Source organism: Pinus tabuliformis, chromosome 8, assembly GCF_031772625.1.
Source record: "Pinus tabuliformis cultivar Carrire ecotype Pingquan chromosome 8, CPIR1, whole genome shotgun sequence".
Classification (NCBI taxonomy): Eukaryota; Viridiplantae; Streptophyta; class Pinopsida; order Pinales; family Pinaceae; genus Pinus; species Pinus tabuliformis.
The window spans coordinates 1,912,032,669-1,912,053,522 of NC_142294.1; positions in this window are offsets into that span (position 1 = coordinate 1,912,032,669).

Sequence of the window (20,854 nt, forward strand, 5' to 3'; positions counted from 1 at the left end):
AATCAACAACTTCAAACAATTTTTCAAATAAAAAATCGTTAACAAAGATGCCTTGCTGCTCATCATGGTACACTTTCCATTTGTGTGAAAGCTATCTGCCCCCACAACCCCACCACTAAGATTGTTGGTAATAAAGCACATGAATATGCGTTGTCTGAATCACATGGAGATTATCTATCCACACATTAAAGCACATGAATATGCTTTGTCTGAATCAGATGGAGATTATCTACCCACACATGAGATCTAGCTGCAGTTGTTGTGGGGACATCCAGCACCGTAATACGGTAAAAATGGTTCAGCACACATCGCATTATCTTCTAGTGAAAAGTCTGCACAAATTTAATCAGTTTGTTTCAGTCGATCGTCCTGATTCAAAGTTTTAATTATGATATCAAATCCAATACTAGTTCAGATTTCTCAAAGACCCACTATGTGATCATTTCCTTTTCCTCTAAAAATAGCGGTTGACATATAAGAAGGCGATGTCTGCACAATTTTCCCAAATTCAACGAATACCATTCAACGGCACAAGTATATCATTGCTTCAAATTCGAAGTATGACATGCCTGGCTACAATCTTTTTATTTCAGACGAAAAAAATACTTTCATTGCAGGAATAGAGCAAGTTACATGGAAAGTTACATTTTTATATCAATCATATTCACGAGATCATGTGCAAGAAAGCAGAAAAACAGGGGAGTTTGGAGAGATCCTCACCCAAAAAGATACCCGCAAAAAAACCAGAACACCACAACAGAGATGAGAGTTAGTGCTCAAACGATCCCATACCAAAACCCCTAAACGATCCCACACCACAATCCCTCACCACAATCCCTGGAGGTAAAGAACATAAAGCCCTAGCAGAGGGAAAGACCAACTTTTAAGAATGCATCAACTTCCAAGTTCTGCTCCCGAAATACATCCATGCCCGGCTACTATCTATCTTCTACTACAATCAAATTTTATCACACACTATGCCTTTGCCACGGGAACACCACGAGCAGTCATTGGTCATTAGATCACTCTCAGATAGCATCTTGGACTTGACAAGAAGGCTAGAGTTGGTGGAAGATGATGATGATGATAATGAGATATATGTGAGGCCGGATATCCAGAAGGAAGACCGGGTTGCCTATCTACAAAGAATGGAGGTTGAGAATCCTGACAGATGGATTGAGTTGATTAGTGAGGAAGAGCCTTCAGGCTCTACTCCCTCTACATCTTCTTAGATAAGTAAGAAGATGGGCTCATTGTTAGCTGCTCATGGCAGTGAGCCCTCAAGCATATGGAGCAGGTATGATTGATGATGGGATGGTTGAGTGACCGAGTTCACTAAACCGAAGATTGGAGACTTGGGTGTGATGACCGATTGTTGTGATGAGTCTATTTGGGAGGACTACATGGACAGCTAGTCATGAACATCAGGTTGGAGACATGTGGCATGGAGACCACTACCTATGGACTGATGGTGGAGTTGTGCACCTTGGTACAACAAAGCCATGAACTTGTATGGACTTGTGAGCAGCTATGGAGCATTCCTACATGGAGAACTAAGGCATATTGCATGCTAAGGTGTTGATTAGGAATGGCTTATGGAGCTCATAGAGGACATGAGATTGTTGTGACTTTTAGAGACTTCATGGTGGGCTTAGAGGGCTTGATGCATTGAGGAGCTGAGGTCAAATGACTTGATGTAGGGGTTCGTTATGAGACACTTTGAGGTGATGGAGCTACAACAATGATGATGATACACTTGAGCATAGGTTGAGCCGAGGCTCAACTGCCTTCTACACATGAGAGCTGATTTGATCAGGGATCATGGACAGCACATGGATAGGTGAGACAAGTACATACTTGTTTCTATGGAGACTTGAGGTTGGCACATTGCAGATGATGGAGAGGACTTCATGGACCTGGATGGAGCACACCGAAGAGTTGATGAGATGATCTCTTCACTTGGAGGGGACATACACATGGACAACATGTTGCAGATGACAGTGGTTCTACATATGTTGCAGTGATGTTTGCCTTATGTGGAGGAGTCAACATCATAGATAATAGTATGTTGTCGAGGACGACAACGACTTCAGGTGGAGGAGAATGTTATGCCTCCGGGTGATCATGCGACGGGCGCCGGGCGGAGGCGTGCACGAGGGTGCGCGGGCGGGCGCGCGGGCACACGGCGGGCGCGCACCAAACGGACAAACGACACATTTGCGACGATATATGGTCACCTTGCGACGTTAAATGCGACGATAGGTGCGACGGGAGGAAAACGCCGAAATGACTAAGTATTGAAAACTCGCACTTGGGCATGCGTATAATGAACATGCGGTGGCATATGTATATGCAGAAACGGTGGATAATAACACTCACCCAAGCCGACATGTAAAATAGGCTTAAGGGGGTGTTCATATTAGCATTTACAAGGTCGGCCTCAAGCAAATACGCTTGGAGGCAAGCGTATAAATAGAAGGAGGTTGCGCTCCATTTGACAACACAACTTCGCACTTCTAAATCAGCGCAGAAAGGGTAAAGACTTGCGCAGGGGTAAAACGAAGTACGCATGGGTGATGCGTAACTCTTCCTTTGTACATCAAAGCAGTTTTGATCCAGGTTGATGATATGAAGGTTGATTATGTACAGGACCGTGTGCAGGACTTGGTCGAATAGGATAAGTGATCCGAATGGAAAATGGCATCAACCCATGGTACTCATCCACCCATATTATTCATTGACCCATGGAATTTACCCATGGTATTGTAAAATCCACCCATGGTATTCATTCACCCATGGAATTGACCCATGGTATTGTAAATGGCATCCACCCGTGGTATTGTAAAATCCACCCATGGTATTCATTCACCCATGGAATTGACCCGTGGTATTGTAACTGAAAAATACTATAAGTAACAAGTCACATTTTGTAAAAGGACAGATTGTCCGCCACAATGTAGCCTTTACAATTATTATCGGTTTTAATAAAAAGTTTCTTTGTGGTTTTTGTTTATTGGGCATTCTCCTCTTTCTTTTTCTTCTGGCAATTCAAATTTTCAGATCTTGGGAGTCCCTACCCCAAGATCCATTGCAAGTTTTTAGATCTTGGGGGTCTCTCCTCCCAAGATCCATTTCAATCTTTTAGATCTTGAGGGCCTCCCCCCAAGATCCGGATCAGTGGTATCAGAGCAGTTTATGATTCCATGGGAATGAGGGTTTGATGCATATTTCAGTTTCAAATTTTGCAGCAATATTCAACAAACTTCAGGCATGCACTACAACCTCCACAGAGCACTTTCTTGGGTCAAGCAGGAAGAATTTTTCTTTTCTCATTTTTTTGCAGGAATTTTTTTGGGCAGTGACTTTTCAGATCAGATCTGAAACATTTGGTACAAAATTTACAAAAATAAATACCAGATCTGGATTCCTCTCGAAAAATCACCCAATTTCAAAAAAAAAATGGGTCGAATCGGAGTTCGGATGTGGGAGATATCGCTGATTTAAAATCAGCTATTTTATCAAAAATTATGTGACGGCGGAACTGTTGCAGCGCGAATCTGAGATCTCAGAGTGTCCAGATAAGGATTTCCAACTCATGGGAAGATGCAAAATGATCCTTCTGCTTCTAAAAACAAGTTATAATAAATATTCTGAGTTATATTGGCCGAGTTATGTCCATTTTAACTTTGGAGCAGCATTCGGAGTGCGTTCCCATTGAAGACGTGCCCTCCCACCCCACTTTAGTAGGCACCTGCTTCACATTCATCAGTTTCAACATAGCAGCATTCGGCTTGGGTTATTTGGAGACGTGCCCTCCCACCCCAGGCTATGTAGGCACCTGCTACTTCATCAGCAACCAACATCACGGTTATGGGTCATCCACAAACCCACACTTCATCGAAGTCCATTTGCTAGGCCGCACACTGTCAGTATCACAGTTGGTCACAAGCATTACAGGGTATCTCTATCCTTGGATCTTCGTTCATGATGGTTATGGGTTAACCACATAAAACCCTTATCTTCAGTGGCTCTTCATATTCAACAAAGGCTTTGCAGGAGGGAACTTTACGCAATGGGGACCATTGCTTCTTAAGGAGGGAGGAATGATCCGAATGGAAAATGGCATCAACCCATGGTACTCATCCACCCATATTATTCATTGACCCATGGAATTTACCCATGGTATTGTAAATCGCATCCGCCCGTGGTATTGTAAAATCCACCCATGGTATTCATTCACCCATGGAATTGACCCATGGTATTGTAAATGCCATCCACCCGTGGTATTGTAAAATCCACCCATGGTATTCATTCACCCATGGAATTGACCCGTGGTATTGTAACTGAAAAATACTATAAGTAACAAGTCACATTTTGTAAAAGGACAGATTGTCCGCCACAATGTAGCCTTTACAATTATTATCGGTTTTAATAAAAAGTTTCTTTGTGGTTTTTGTTTATTGGGCATTCTCCTCTTTCTTTTTCTTCTGGCAATTCAAATTTTCAGATCTTGGGAGTCCCTACTCCAAGATCCATTGCAAGTTTTTAGATCTTGGGGGTCTCTCCTCCCAAGATCCATTTCAATCTTTCAGATCTTGAGGGCCTCCCCCCAAGATCCGGATCAATAAGTGACTCGGGTGAGTCTGTCTCCTTGTGCAAGAAGTGCACATGAGTGCAAAAGGCTGTTCTATGCCTTGATGTAAAAATATTCTAAGTGTTGGCTTGAAGTTTGTCAAGCATCACTTGCATTTGTACTATTGAAGAAAAGCTGTTATAATATATCATTGGGCAGACTTTCTGGGAGTTGCCCCTCCCTTTATACTTGTGTATTGTTGATGTTCTCGGTTTATTATACATGGTTAATGATTGAGAATGGTTTTCACTAAAGTATAAAGGATAATGCATTCATTCGGTTGCAAAACATAAGTTAAGTATGTTTATGTTGGAATAGGCGTAGTCCACAAGCGTTAGTATTGTTAAAAAGAAAGCGTTCGGTGGTGCCGCACCTCGGTACAAGCGGTTGGAAAAATCACCACAGGTGTAGGGGCGTGACACCGCCCATGCCAGTAATCCCCACAATCTTTGTGTCGCTTACATTCAGAATTTTTCTTTGGAAATCCTTGGCCGCTTCGTGCAGTCCAACTGGGTGTGCAGCCACTTCTAAGGATTCCTCTTGTTTTACCTTTGCCAATACAATACTCAAAATTTGCTCCAAATACATCCCATAGTCACTGATTAAGAAAGAAGAAGAAGAAAGTGAGAACCTATAATACAAAATTAGAGTTCTAAACGGGAAAAATAAGGAAACTATGTATTCACCTTCCATTTGATTTAACGATGTAACCAGAAATATCTGCGGCTTTCTTCAGTGCTTCCTTCCATTCTGCCACAACTCCACCATTCCGTTGGTGGTAGCGAAAGGCTTTGGTGTAAGGCCCGTCCCCTTCAATGTCACGAAGGTCTTTAGGCTCAACATCACACAAGATGGGTATAATAGTAGTGGTGCGCACCTGAGCTAATCTCAAAATCCAACAAAGTTCATTTAGGCACCAACGTGATTCCACATATTTCTGTGAAAAAATGACAATATGAATTGATGTGCTGGAAATCGCTCCATGGATCGCATCGTAGGGCGTGGATCCTCCCCGAAGTTCTTTCGCATCCAGAAAGACGCGCAACCCACAGTGCCTGAGACGATGGTAGATGAGGCTGGCATGAGTGAGCTTGGCGTCAGGCCCTCTGTGATTTATGAATACATGGTATGATTCAATCTTTAAGGGTTCCCGTCTGACCATTCTCCATACATCATTAACAATGTTCTCCAAAAACCTTCCATGGTCACTGCAAACCAAACAAACAATCATAGTTATACTTAAGATTAGGGAAATTCAAAGTATTTTAGATGTATTCACCTTTCATTTGTTTTGAGGACGAAGCCAGAAATATCTGCGGCTTCTCTGAGGGTCGCCTTCCACCCCTCTACCTCTTCATTGTTGAATCTGCCTTCGTCGGCATAACTTCCCCCCTCAATCTGACGAAACTCTACAGGTTCAACGTTGAAAAACACGGGTAGAATGGTGCAATCATGAGATGATCTCACAATCCAGCTCAACTCATCCAAGCACCATCGTGATTCAGCGTAATGCTCAGAGAAAATGGTAATGTGAACGGAGGCGCTTCTAATTGCTCCTTGGACAACAGAGACGACTGTATCTTCTGCGCAAAGTTCCATCTGATAGAAGAAGACACGCAACCCATGGCTTGTGAGACTGTGGTAGATGAGACTCGCAAGAGTGTTCTTAGTGTCGACTGTCCTGAAGTTTATGTAAACCTGGTATGTTGCTGCCTCTGCCACTTCCTTCATACTGATTTATACCTCTTATCGATGGGATCAGATCCAACGGTAGATGAAGCAAATACTCCGCCTGAGAGAGAAACGAAGGAAGGAAATTGCGAGCAGAGAAGATGTGGAAGAGATTATAAACGGCAAAAATGCCAATGGCTGCAAGTGTTAGAATATTCACGCCGCCCATCCCCTGTTGCCATGACGGCTAGTCAGCAAGGGTAGTTGAAAATTAATGGCAGATTACTGTAGAAAGTACGGTCAGCATGTATAGATTTTCAATTTTCTTGTTTGTTTGTGAATGAAATGATCAAGCTCTTTTTGGAGAGTTTTCCCAGTTCGATCAGCAAGAAGATTGTGTTAGCATAATAATGATTTTAAAATGCAGAATAAACACTTAAAAACAATCGAAAACTTTAAAGTCCAATAAATCATACCTCTGATCATTGATGCTTGCTCACACTCTGATATTAGATAAAAGGCAAGATTTCCTGTAACTTTATCAAAATTTTACTGGTAATCGTAAAAATACAAATAGCGTGAAACTTCAAGACGAACAATTGCTTGCAGTCGGCACGTGACCATGCATCTAAAGCTTATATACAAAATATATTACTTGGCGTAGACCAAGAAAGCTAGTAATTGTCTTGTGAGATGAAAATGCCCACACATCTGTGGTGAAAAGGGGCGACTTCCCCAAACTTTATACCCGTATGAACAGATTCCTCAATCATAGGCAAATGCGGTGAGCGTGGAACTAGGTAGAATCGCTTCAAGAGCATATTCAAATGATAAGAATGTCAATTGACAAGGAATTTGCTGGCTAGAAAAATCACTACACAAATCTCTCATCCGTGTGGCACTTCCAAGCTCTGCTACTCTAACTTGATGGTGTAAGACTGAAGGGGATTGAGTTAGTGAGCTTGGGGACCAAATAGAAGTATTTATAGCGAAGCTTCTATGAAGCTTCTATTGGCTATGTGTTAAGTGTTCCATAGATCATGGTAGAGAACTGTAGAGGGAGTAATGGACCACTCCAGGAGCTCCCAACAAGAAATTAATTTAACTGCAATTGATTTCCATAATTTAAGGAAATAACTGCAGTTCGTTTCCTGAACTTAAAGGAACGGTGGCAGACTGTTGCCCGTAATAAATCAGCAGCCGTTGGGAGAGGGAGTTTAACATTCTCCCACTTGATCCATACTTCCAATCTTGATGTCTCATCTTAAAACCCATTGATAATCTGTATTAAGTAATAGATACATGAATCATGGGAATAAGTCCTCTAATGACGAATATTATCTTCCATGTATTGCTATGTATTTATTTCTATTATAATTTATGTGACAACAATTTCTTAATAACTAAACCTTATGTTTATTCTTGGTCCTACACAGATGAATTCTCTCAAATCAAATTAAGGTGCACATAAATATGACAAAAACATCACAATAATTAAAATTTTCATTAAAATAACATTGTCCATACAATGAGAAACTACATAATAGAACCAAGTCCCATATTCATTACATGATCCTTGAATTTAAACAGTGGCATGCCTTTAGTCAAAGGATCAGCGATCATCAACTCAGTTCTGACGTGCTCAATGACCACTTTCTTTTCTTTAACACGTTCCCTTATAGCTAAATACTGAATGTCGATGTGTTTATTTCGACTCCCACTTTTGTTGTTTTTAGCCATAAAAAAAGCAGCTGAATTGTCGCAATATATTCTCAATGGCTTAGAGATAGAATCCATAATTCTAAGCCCAGAAATGAAACTCTTAAGCCATACACCATGTAAAGTAGTCTCAAAATAGGAGACGAACTCGGCTTCCATAGTGGAAGTGGCAATCAAGGTCTGCTTGGCACTCCTCCGTGATATAGCTCCATCGGCCATCATAAAAATGTATCATGATGTTGATTTGTGTGAATCAACACATCCAACAAAATCAGAATCTGAGTAGCCAATTACTTCCAAATTGTCCTTCCGTCTATACATAAGAATGTAGTTTTTGGTTCCTTGAAGGTACGTCATTACTTTCTTTGCAGCTCTCTAATGGTCTAAACCTGGATCACTCTGATATCGTCCCGACATTCCCACAACAAATGCAATGTCAAATCTTGTGCAGACCTGAGCATACATTAGGGTTCTGACAACAGAGGCATATGGAATGTTCTTCATTTGTTCCCTTTCAAAGTCGTTCTTCGGTCATTGGTTCAAATTGAACCTATCACCTTCACAATGGGAGCTACACTTAGTGAACAATCCTTCATCTGAAATCTCTCTAAAATTTTATTAATATAGGTTTGCTAAGACAGACCCAAGATGCTTCGAAATATGTCTCTTTGGATCTTAATGCCAATGACATAAGATGCCTCACCCATATCCTTCATATCGAAATTTTTAGAGAGAAATTGTTTCACCTCATGCAGAAAACCCTTATCATTGGTTGCTAGCAAAATGTCATCCACATATAAAATGAAGAAAACAGATTTTACTCCCACTGACTTTCAAGTATATACATTGATCCATAATGTTTTCTACAAAACCGAATGAAGAAATTACATTATGGAATTTCAAATACCATTGGCGGGATGCTTGTTTTAAACTGTATAAGGATTTCTTGAGCTTGCAAACCAATTGCTCACCATCACTAGAGGGGAATCCTTCAAGTTGTTTCATGTAAACTTCCTCCTCTAGATCTCCATTGAGAAATGTCGTTTTCACATCCATTTGTTGCAACTCCAAGTCAAAATGGGCTACCAATGCCATACTAATGTGCAAGGAATCTTTCTTAGATACAGGAGAAAAAGTCTCCATGTAGTCGATTCCTTCTTTCTGAGTGAATCCCTTAGCAACAAGTCTTGCCTTGTATCTCTCAATGTTGCCCAATGAGTCTTTCTTTGTCTTAAAGACCCATTTACATCCAATGGCTTTTGCACCATTAGGAAACTCAACAAGATCCTAAACTTCATTACTCTTTATAGAATTCATCTCTTCCTTCATGGCATCGTACCATAATTCTGATTCTTTGCAACTCATGGCTTGTGAAAATGACTCAGGATCATTTTCGGCTCCAATGTTGTAGTCAGATTCTTGCAAATACATGATATAATCATCACGAATTGTTGATCTCTTTGGTCTAGTAGATCTTCTTAATGTTGTACCATCATCTTCTTGAGAAGTATGTTGTTCAACTCGTTGTTCAAAAGTTTTTGGCAACTCTTGAACTCCCTGATCCACTGGAATGTCGTCAGCAGCTTGTAGAACTTCAACAATTGGTTGTTTAACACCAGTTTGTACTTGAGGGGTGCTGTGAACAATGACCAATCTATCACTTGAGGTGGAAGGTTGAGATTCTGAATAATCCTTCTCAGAAACTATGTTCCTGGTTTGATCGCTCCCACTGATCAAGTCATTTTCAAGAAACTTTGCATTTCTTGATTCCACAATCCTAGTGCTGTGAGATGGACAATAAAATCTGTAACCTTTAGAAATTTCAGCATATCCAATGAAATACCCACTAATGGTCCTTGGGTCCAGCTTCTTCTCTTGTGGATTATATATTCTTACTTCAGACGAGCATCCCCAAACACGCATATGTCGCAAACTCGGTTTTTAACCTTTCCATAATTCAAATGTCATTTTAGGAACAACCTTGCTTGGAACTCGTTTAATATATACACTGTTGTCTTAAGTGCTTCAGTCCACGAGGGTTTAGGAAGATTGGAGTTGCTAAGCATACTCCGCACCATGTCCAATAATGTTCGATTTCTTCTTTTTGCTACACCATTCTGGTTGGGTGAACCAGGCATGGCGTATTGGGCAACAATCCCACGCTCTTGAAAAAAATTTGCAAATGGCTCAGGTGCTTGCCCATCTTCTGTGTATCTACCATAATATTCTCCACCTCTATCTGATCTCACGATCTTAATTTGCTTGCTGCATTGTTTCTCTACTTCAGCCTTAAAGATCTTAAAGGCATTTAATGCTTCATTCTTTTTATGAAGCATGTAGAGATACATATATCGTCAGTAATCATCTATAAAAGAAATGAAGCATCTCTGACCATGTGAGTCCATGTCTGGACTACATATATCAGTATGTATGATCTCTAATATGTCTGAACTCCTATTGGCACCTTTCTTTGACTTGTTGGTCTGCTTTCTCTTTATGCAGTCCACACAAGTCTCAAAATTAGTGAAATCCAGAGTATTAGGTATCCCTTCATTTACTATCTTTTAATTCTTTCTATGGAGATATGACCTAATCTTCGGTACCATAATTTAAAGGAATCTTCATTAATAACACAATTTTTAGTGCCAGTGTGAACATGCATTGAATCATAAGTGATATTGTTTTGTAAATTAATGCAGTAAAAACCATTAGACAAAATATCATTCCCAACACAATCAGATTTATAAAATAAACTGAAAGATATTTTTGAAAAGATGAAGGAATATCCAAAATGTACAAGTCTTGAAACTAAAATCAAGTTTCTAGAAAAACTTGGAACATAAAAGGTCTTTTCTAATTCTAAAACAAAGCCACTACTTAAAGTTAAATAGCATGTTCCTATAGCTTCCACATGCGAGCCCATCTTGTTTCTTGATAAGATGCTTTGCTCACTTCCCACTGACTTCCTTATGTTTTGCAAACCCTGCAAGGAATTCAAAATGTATATTGTTGATCCAGAATCAATCCACCAGGTGTTAATATTGACATTAACCATATTAGATTTATAACAAACAAACGAGATTGGATTACCTTTGTCCGCAAGCCATTTCTGAAATTTGGCGCATTCCTTCTTCATGTGTCTCATCTTTTTACAAAAGAAACACTTGGAATCCTTCTTGATATCGGCTTGGGGAGGTACTTTACCTTTCCCTTTATGATTGGCTTGAGATTTGCCCTTTCCTCGTGTTGCCTGCGTTGCACTTTCTCCCAGTTCCATCACCAGTTTCTCTTCCTCTTGAACACACATGGTCATGAGTTCATTAATTGACCATTTATCCTTATGTGTGTTGTATGAGATTTTGAAGGGTCTGTATTGGTGCGGAAGGGTGTTCAGGATGTAGTGCACCAGGACAGACTCTAATATTTCAACCTCGAGTTTCTTCAATTGAGCCACAATGTCCCTCATTTGCATGATGTGCTCGCATACACCTTTCACACTGATGAGCCTTAGGGATGAGAACTTCATGATTAGGGTGCTTGCTAGTGCTTTGTCTGAAGTGACGAATTGATCATCAATGGCTTTCAGCAAGTCGGACCTTTTCACGCTGATCAACAAAACCACGAATACCAGCTAAAATTTTAGTCTTGATGAACATCATGCTTAGGCGATTAAATCACTCCCATCGTTCATAAAGCATGATGTCCGCTGCAATGCTGGTATTAGTGATTGCTGGTGGTTCATCTTTCCTAATAGCATAGTCTATGTCCATCCACCCCAAATGAAGGAGAACTCTCTCCTTCCAGACCTTATAGTTATCTCCCTTAAGTTCAGAGATATCACAACGAATTTCAAATAAATTTGCAGGTTGTACAACTACATAAAATTAAAGATTACATTCTTATGTTAAAATTGAGGCCTAAAAAATAAAATTTCATGCTTTACCATTGTAAACCATGCTTAAAATTGAATCTAACGACATAAAAATTATCTGTGGACTAAATTTTCAATTCACGCAGATTCAATTATTCTTTATGATAGAATTTATCAAATTATTCACTTAATTCATAATTCTAAAGGGTATATTATGATTATAATTCGATATAAATTCTATCTTAGATTTGAACTTTATGATAAAGCTATTAATTCATAATTCCCGTGGGTAAGTTATAAATATTTTATCCTAATTAATTATATAAATATAATAAAAATCCCTATGGGATAAAATTTATTATATTTAGTATAATTACAATTAATGTCTAAATTTAATTTATGTGATCCTAATCAATCATAATATATAATATTATTTAATTAGAGATGATGTGGCTATTCTCTAATCAATTAAAAATTATATAGATCACTCAAACATTATTTCTTTTATGCATAAAAATTAACTTGATATGAGAATAATTATAAATTGCATAAATAAAACTATAATACTCATGCATAACATTCAATGATGGGTCTCCTATGCTCATCCAAAATAGCATGTATTAATTAGAGCAGAAATAATCAATTCATGCAAATTAAATATGAGCATAATTAATAAATTTGCACAACAACCCAGCAGCGAACATACTCAATCCCTAATGTTCAGATTTAAAATTTCATAACTGACACAAACACGCTGTTAATAGTTAATACGTCATAAGCAGTATCAATAAACCTGATTAGCTCAAAGGCAAAGCTTTGCGGTTATGTATGGCAATGTACCAATATATAATATTCTATTCAAGCGGTGTTTCCAATTGTAAACTAATTGTAACCTTTTTGTTTATGACGAGGAGTTCCATATGCGTATTAGAATTAGACAGCCACATTAGCACAACAGCTTAGGTGCTCCACAACAGCCACAAATAAGTATTGAGGCCTAACACCAGCTTCTAGAGAGTATGTTAATTTTATCCAGACATTTGAATAACGACACTGACGACTGTAGGATAAAATATATTCCAGTGGCCTCGAAAAAATTACCAAAATTTCCAAATAAATGCCTTAATTCAGAAAATCCTCTAAATATGGCATTGAGCCAAAAAAAACATGTCTATAAACACCAAGGCAGAGATAAAAATGGCTCTGATACCAAATAATAGCATAATAACGATTCTAAAGTGCGGAATAAACACTTAAAAAGAATCGAAAACTTTAATGCCCAATAAATTATACCTCCCGCCATTGATGCTTGCTCACACTCTGACATAAGATAAAAGGTAAGATTCCCTATAGCTTGATCAAAATTTTATCAGTAGTCGTAAAAATACAAATGGCGTGAAACTTCAGAACGAGCAATTGCCTGCAGTAGGCACATGACCACGCATCTGAAGCTTATATACAAAATATATTATTCTGCGTAGACCAAGAACGCTGGTAATTGTCTTGCGAGATGAAAATGCCCACACATTTGTGGTGAAAAGGGGCGACTTCCCCAAATGTTATACCCGTACAAACAAATTCCTCAATCACAGGCAAATGCGGTGAGCGTGGAACAAGGTAGAATCGCTTCAAGAGCGTATTCAAACGATAAGAATGCCAATTGACAAGGAATTCGCTGGCTAGGAAAATCACTACACAAATCTTTCCTCTGTGTGGCACTTCCGAGCTCTGCTCACTCTAACTTGATGGTGTAACATTGAAGGGGATTGAGTTAGTGAGATTGGGAATCAAACAAAAGTATTTATGGCCAAGCTTCTATCAATCTTCTATTGGCTATGTGTCAAGTGTTTCACAAATCATGGTAGAGAAACACCTAAGATGAAACACTTATAGTTGATTTTTATTATTATTCAGGATTGGACTACAAGACGGGTAGAGACGATTTAAATTTCTTATATTATCATTAAATTACATTTTAACCTAACTATTTAACTACATCCTATTATTTAGGGGAGAACATTCCCCACCAGTCCGTCTTGTCAAATCAGGCCCCCAATGGCATGAGCGCTGACGACTACATTGAAAAGGTTGACGGGATTACTAATTCCTCGTGACGGGTTAGCAATGGAGTTGTCCATAATGCGACTTTTCGGAGATTCCGGTGACGGAATCCGGCGGAAGAAATCGAGGTTAAATCTTGATTTTTTGCAGTTAAAATGGTTTTTTAACTGCATATTTGGATTCAGCACCTTGAAAAACCTCTGGGACACTTTGATTGTGTAGAAACTAGCTATCAAACTTGCGATTCCAATAAATTGCTGTTGGATTTTGACCAGAAAAACCCACCAGAAAAGCTTCCAAAAATCGCATTATAGACAACTGTATTAGCAATGGTCAAAGTAAGCCAATTTGTAGAGAAGATCCATTTTCTACAACAAGTTGAAATTAAAAATGATTGGAGTTTGCTTATAATCTTTTCGTTTTTTTTTTCGAATTTTTAAAGTAACATTATGGATTAGCAATGTCTAACTTGCCGTTTCTCATTCCTACTTGGCAACGACTTCACTTCAAAATCCACGGGTTTTATCGTGGAATTCATTAAACACTAGAGAGGGGACTAGGCCTTGAAATTGTTTGCTATGTGGAACATTTTTCTGTGTTATAAAGATTTTTTATGATTTCAAAAAATTATATAAGGGAAATTTTGTCTGTTATGTGGAACATTTGAAATCATGTAAGATAAATTTTGTCGGTTATGTGGAACATTGTTCTGTGTTATAAATATTTTTATGATATCAAAAAACTACGTGGAACATTGTTCTGTGTTATAAATATTTTTTTATGATTTCAAAAAATTATATAGTATAGATTTTGTTTGATTTGTTGGAAATTTTTTGAAATTTTTTATTTAATTTGTCTAAAATTTTGTATAAATTTATTAAAATTACAAATTTAATTAATAAAATTATTAGCCCAGAATTCTGAAAACTCTCCTTTATAAACAATTCCAATTTTTTCAACGTAATATATATGTGATCCAATTTGCAAAGAGTTGTGTATGCAGTGATATAAGGAAACAGTTATGATGAAACCATTATTGTTAGTTGTATAAAACCAGTGCTCAGTGTTCTTCTTATTTCAAATTTGCTAATGTACGTTGTATAAAATCACTGGTATGCTAACTTAGTATAGTATATTAGCGATTGATTTTTTTTTTAATAATTAAAATTTATAAATATTTAGTTAATAGTTTATATATAAATAATATTAAGTTATATTAATTGTTTTAGAGAAAACTATTTTTTTAAGATTTGGAATTATTAAAAAATATTAATTTTTATTTTTTCATTTGAATTATTATTTTATTTTGAGTTATCACTTTCTTTTATGTAAATTTATTATTAAGTTATTTCAAAATTTGTCAGTGGTATACTTAAAATTATAATAGTAGAAAACTTAGAGTGAGTAGAAAACTTGAAGTTTTCTCATAAAAAAGAAATTTCAAATAGAAGTCTCCCTATCTATCTAAATATTAGTCTTATAATGTGTATTATTTTTGAAAAGGCTTTACTGTAAAGTTTAAAACTAAAACTAATGTTGAGATAGAATGGAAATTTATATGAAAACCATTAAGTTTTTTAGTTACTTTAATTTCTTTTTGTTTCTGAAAATTCCCATTACATAATTTTTATTATTTTTTAATTAAGATTGTGAGACAATAATATTCATTATAAATGTTAATTGTTTGAAAAAAAAAACTAAATGATAATGTGGTAGATGATGATGTAGTATTCTAGTTTATTTTTATCTATGAAAGAGTAGCTTTTTTTGTCACAAATATTGGTGGTGCTTATGACTAGAAATTTTAGGGTTTTAATGGAACCTTAATTGTGAATGAGATATCTTGTATTTGGTTGCCCTTATAAAAGAAATAGGGAACAATGTAGTTAAACTATTGGTCATTATGGAGATTCATTCTAGTTAAACTATTGGTCACTATGGAGATTCATTCATGTAAATAATTTAAACTAGTTTTAGCATAACATTAAATTATAATACTTTCATGTGAATATTTATGAAAATGCAGAAAACATAATTTTTTGTAATTTTAGTTTACTTTTATTAACAAGAAATAAAGGCTCAAGAAACCAAAAAACTTATGCTTAGTGGAGCCAAGTTATTCAATAAGTGAGTGTATATATATATATATATATATATATATATACACTTCATGTGGGAGTTTGACCTCCAAATTTGGTATATAATGAATGTTGAATTTTTTTTTTTTATCATAGGTTGACCTTTCCCCTTGTAATATATGATTTAAATGCATTATTTTACATCAATTAATTACCTAATAAGTTAATAGTATATATGGTGCTATTTCTGGATATTATTAATGTGTGATTGGATTCAGGGTATTGTACAAATTTTTTTGTGGAAAATCCACCCATCACCAAGGACCAATGAGGTAAAGTTCATAGTATATTTCAAAAGTCAATCCTATAAAGAAATTTAAATGCTATATTCATTTCTATTGGATAAGAATGGTAATATATATTCCTATATTTGTAGAATACAATGAAATACAATCAAAATAAAAGTATTCAAGAATGAAAAGAATAAAAAAGGAAAAAAATTGATATCCTATAAATTTACACAAATATAAGGCAAAAGGTTTCCATAATAAAATTTTATCATAAATTTTAGATTCATGAAGAAGAAAATCATTGCTTTACCTCAACCTCAATGATGAAATTTTAACCATTTTGAGCCTTTTCTACAAGTGGTTTTAGAAATGACATTATCAATGTTGACATGGAACAAATTTTCCAACCTATAAAGCTCGTCATTAGGAAATTTTAGCCTAAAAGTGGCCTCCTAAGTAAAAATAATAAAATAATAGTTTAAATAATAAAATAAAAGTTATTAATTTTGGAGGGAAAAGAAGAAACTATCTTTTTATTGTATTTTTGGCTAAGTTATCACCTTATAGGTTACTAAAATTTCTAGTGTAAACACTCACTAGATGTGTAATTAAATTCCACAACCAACGGCTACCCATTATGCATACTTCTAAGAAGACCCATATTGATAAAAAATGAATATACATTTGAAAAACATATTGAACACATTTTCCTGAAGTATCTTTAATTAAATACATAAAAAAATGTGTTGAACATGTTTTTAATGTATCTTCAAATTTTATCAATGTGGTTCTTCTCAAAAGTATGCATAATAGATACTCATTGAATGTGGAATTTAATTTTGCATCCAACTACGGTGTCTTCACTGGGGAAAAATACCATACCATGTGGGTTCATATTGGGTGATATATATTGAGGAAAAAATGACATAATGTATTGGGGGATATATAGGGGGTAAAGAGTTTTTATATTGGTAGGTATAAAAAATGGAGCTCAAAATTAATGAAAAATATAAAGGGGTATAAAAATGTTAATGGAAAAATTGATACCTACAATGTCTAGTGGAAGTAGGGGTTTTTGAAATTGGAAGATGTACTGGGTTCATATTGATAGATGGTTAAATAATGTGATTTTTAGGGGTATTTTCTAATATGTAGTCAAATTAGGGGTATTGTTTAATATGCCTCAAGCGCACGTGGTAGGTTAGAGATTCATTTAGTAGAGCCCTTGTGCATACAACGAGTATCTACACTTGAAATTTGAGTAAATCTATAAGGAGGTAATCCAAAAATACAATTAAAAAAGTGGTTTTCTTATTTTCCCTCCAAAATATTTACATGTATCTATATTTAAATTTAAATAATTTTGATTTGTTTACATATTATGAACATGAAATTTTCATGGGCACTTTTAGGCTGGAATTTACTCTAATGAGTTTTTCCTTATACAAATACCTTATTTTGTAAGCAACCTGTCTCTCACACACACTGTTGTTGGTGACAAGGGGTGCCTAATGACATAATTATACTTTAGGTGAGGATCTATATTAAGAAAACACTAAAGAGAACAATTATGCATAAGTTAAAGAGAATAATCATGCAAATGTTGAAGGAAAGGAAAATTTTAGTGGGCTAATACTACTAGGTGGGTTAATTTTCCATGTTTTTTTTCAAAAAATGATTCATTATTTTATTTTTTCTAAAAATGATTCGCTTAAATTTTATATTATAAAATTATTTTACATTAAAAATCGCCAAAATTTTATATAAGACTATGTAAAAATATTATAAATTTGAATATTCTTACAAAAATATCACCAAATATTTCATAGTTTGTATTTTACGGACTAGTATGATTTGCCTAGGTTTCTAAAATTTAAGATAAACTCCTCCATGAATAAAAATGCAAAGTGAAAATTCAAACAACAAGACTAGTATTCATAGATGCAAGAGAAATGAGGAAAAGGTTAAGGAAATTGATGATGTTAAATTAAATGGATACTCAATAAGAGCAATTGTGAGAAGATTTCGAATTAATTCAGCATCTTTGCAAAATTGGCTACATAGTCTTACAAACACAAAGAAAAAAGGGCATGTTACAGTTTAATTGAAAAAAAGATGAAGAAATAGTTACCTGGTGGAAGGATATCATTGAAATGGGTCATGGGTTAAACTTGATACAATAATCTAGAAAAACATTACTTCAGCTTTTGACTGAAGGCTAATTTTATTCAAATATGGATTTCCTAGTCCATCATGATTGGCATAATAAAATATATTGAGAACTTGTAATATAAAGCATTAAGGACATATATAAAGATGGAAATTTGAATTTACACGCTATGATTGTGACCAAATTATATAATAATATGTCAAAGAAATACAAAGAACATCTATATGGTCTCAAACTATATAGAATTACGATAAGGATGGTTTACATGTGGGTAATTTTCATGATTCTAATTTCTATGGTCTCAAACTATATAGAATTATGATAATGATGGTTTACATGTGGGTAGTTTTCATGATTCTAATTTCTATGGTCTCAAACTATATAGAATTATGATAATGATGGTTTACATGTGGGTAGTTTTCATGATTCTATTAAACATCAGGATAAAAATATGGTGTGAGATCGATATCATGATTCAAATGGTAATCGTATGCATCACTAATACACCTAATCTTGTAAAAAAATCCAAAAAATTAAATTGTTTTGATTATTTTAAATTATGAAAGTCTTAAATATAAAATATGGTTGAATTATTTCATTGATAATTTAATGGAAATGTGTACTTTCAAATAGGATTTAAAAGAGCTTTTAGAATTTAAATTTTATTATTAATAATAATTTACAAATAGATAATAGGGTTTTAACTTTTATGAGATATTATTCTTAAAGATAGCTTATTTGGCATGTATGAGATATATAAATTTAGTTGAGTGATGACAATTCTATATTCAAATTCTATCCACTCCAAATATGCATGTCATCCTAGAGAGTGATATTCATAGCTGATGGAATACTTGTAACAATAATCAAAATTTTAATTATTTTTTATGAAATTAAATATAAAATATATTATTAAATTATTTTGGATAATGCCATTAATTCAAATTCCTATTAGTTGGATGTAAAGCAATTTGCATAAGATTATAGTGACAAAATCAACAAAGATCACAGAAATATAAACCAAACCTAATTGTGAATTCTGCTCTATTGAAAAAAAAAACAAAAGTGATAGTTGCATGGTAGCATAGTTCCTATCTCTTTTGATATTATCAGTATGATGGCGTGATTAAGGTAGTGCAGAGTTCAAGCTTTGTCCTTATGGAAACAATTTTTTGTATGTGACAACACCTCCCTTTTTTGAAATATTTTAGAATGGATACCTCTACAGTTTCAGAGTAAATGTTATTAAGAACTTGAATAATGCATTGATTATGCATTGATTTTCCAAAATGGGAAATTGATTCAGTTTATGTGACATTTCACTAAAATGTGTGTGCGGAACAAGATAGTGGGCGAAAGAAGTGTGCAGAGGTGTGGAAGTGGGAGAATAATGGTTCTCCAATGCATACTCCTCTTCCATGCATCATTTCAATCTACTACAACGAATACTAGTGGGATTAATAATTCAAATCTCTAACCATTCAAATTTTTGTGTCAAATAAAGTGAAAATTAACTTTTTGCAGTTTGTGCCAGATGGAAGTCTGTGAAAGAAGTGTTTGGTAGGGAGAATGTGTGCAGAGGTGTGGAAACCGATGTATAATGGTTCTCCTGCATATATTTATCTTCTGCACATGAGTCAAGTTACGAAACCAGTTTTAAAAAGTGAATTTAAGATTAGTTTTAAAGTTATGAGATTACTTTTAAAATGTTATTTTTTAGTATAGCATGGAAGAATAGAAAATTAAATTATGGTCTATTTAAAACTATCAGGCCAGGAGTAACTCCAGTTTGGCAGAAAACTGATACGATTTATTTCATTAGGTAGCTATTGTTATATACAAAGAATGTGATTGCTCAATTCATCTTCTTGATGACTGTTCACATTCCAAATTCACCCAATCGCAAAGGATTAGGTGTCAACATTCCCCCCCTTAATCTGAAGGGATGTTGGTGAGTCCAAGCATCGTTCTGAATCTTTCAAGTTTTTCTCTTCCAAGCGCTTTGGTGAAGATGTCTGCAATTTGCTCATTTGTGGAACAATGATGGAGATGGATTGTTTTGGCCTCAACATGATGTCGGATCAGATGATATTTAGTATTGATGTGCTTTGTACGATCATGGAACTTTGGGTTCTTGGCCAACTTTATTGCAGAGGTGTTGTCAATCATGAGTGGAGTTGATTGTACTTGTTTTACCTGCAAATCTTCAAGAATTTTCCTGAGCCACACAATTTCTTTCGTTGCTTCAGCTGCTGCCACGTATTCTGCTTCTGTTGTGGAATCTGCTGGAACTGATTGTTTGTGTGATCTCCAAGAGACAACACCTGATCCAAGACTCATAGCATATCCTGAAGTAGATAC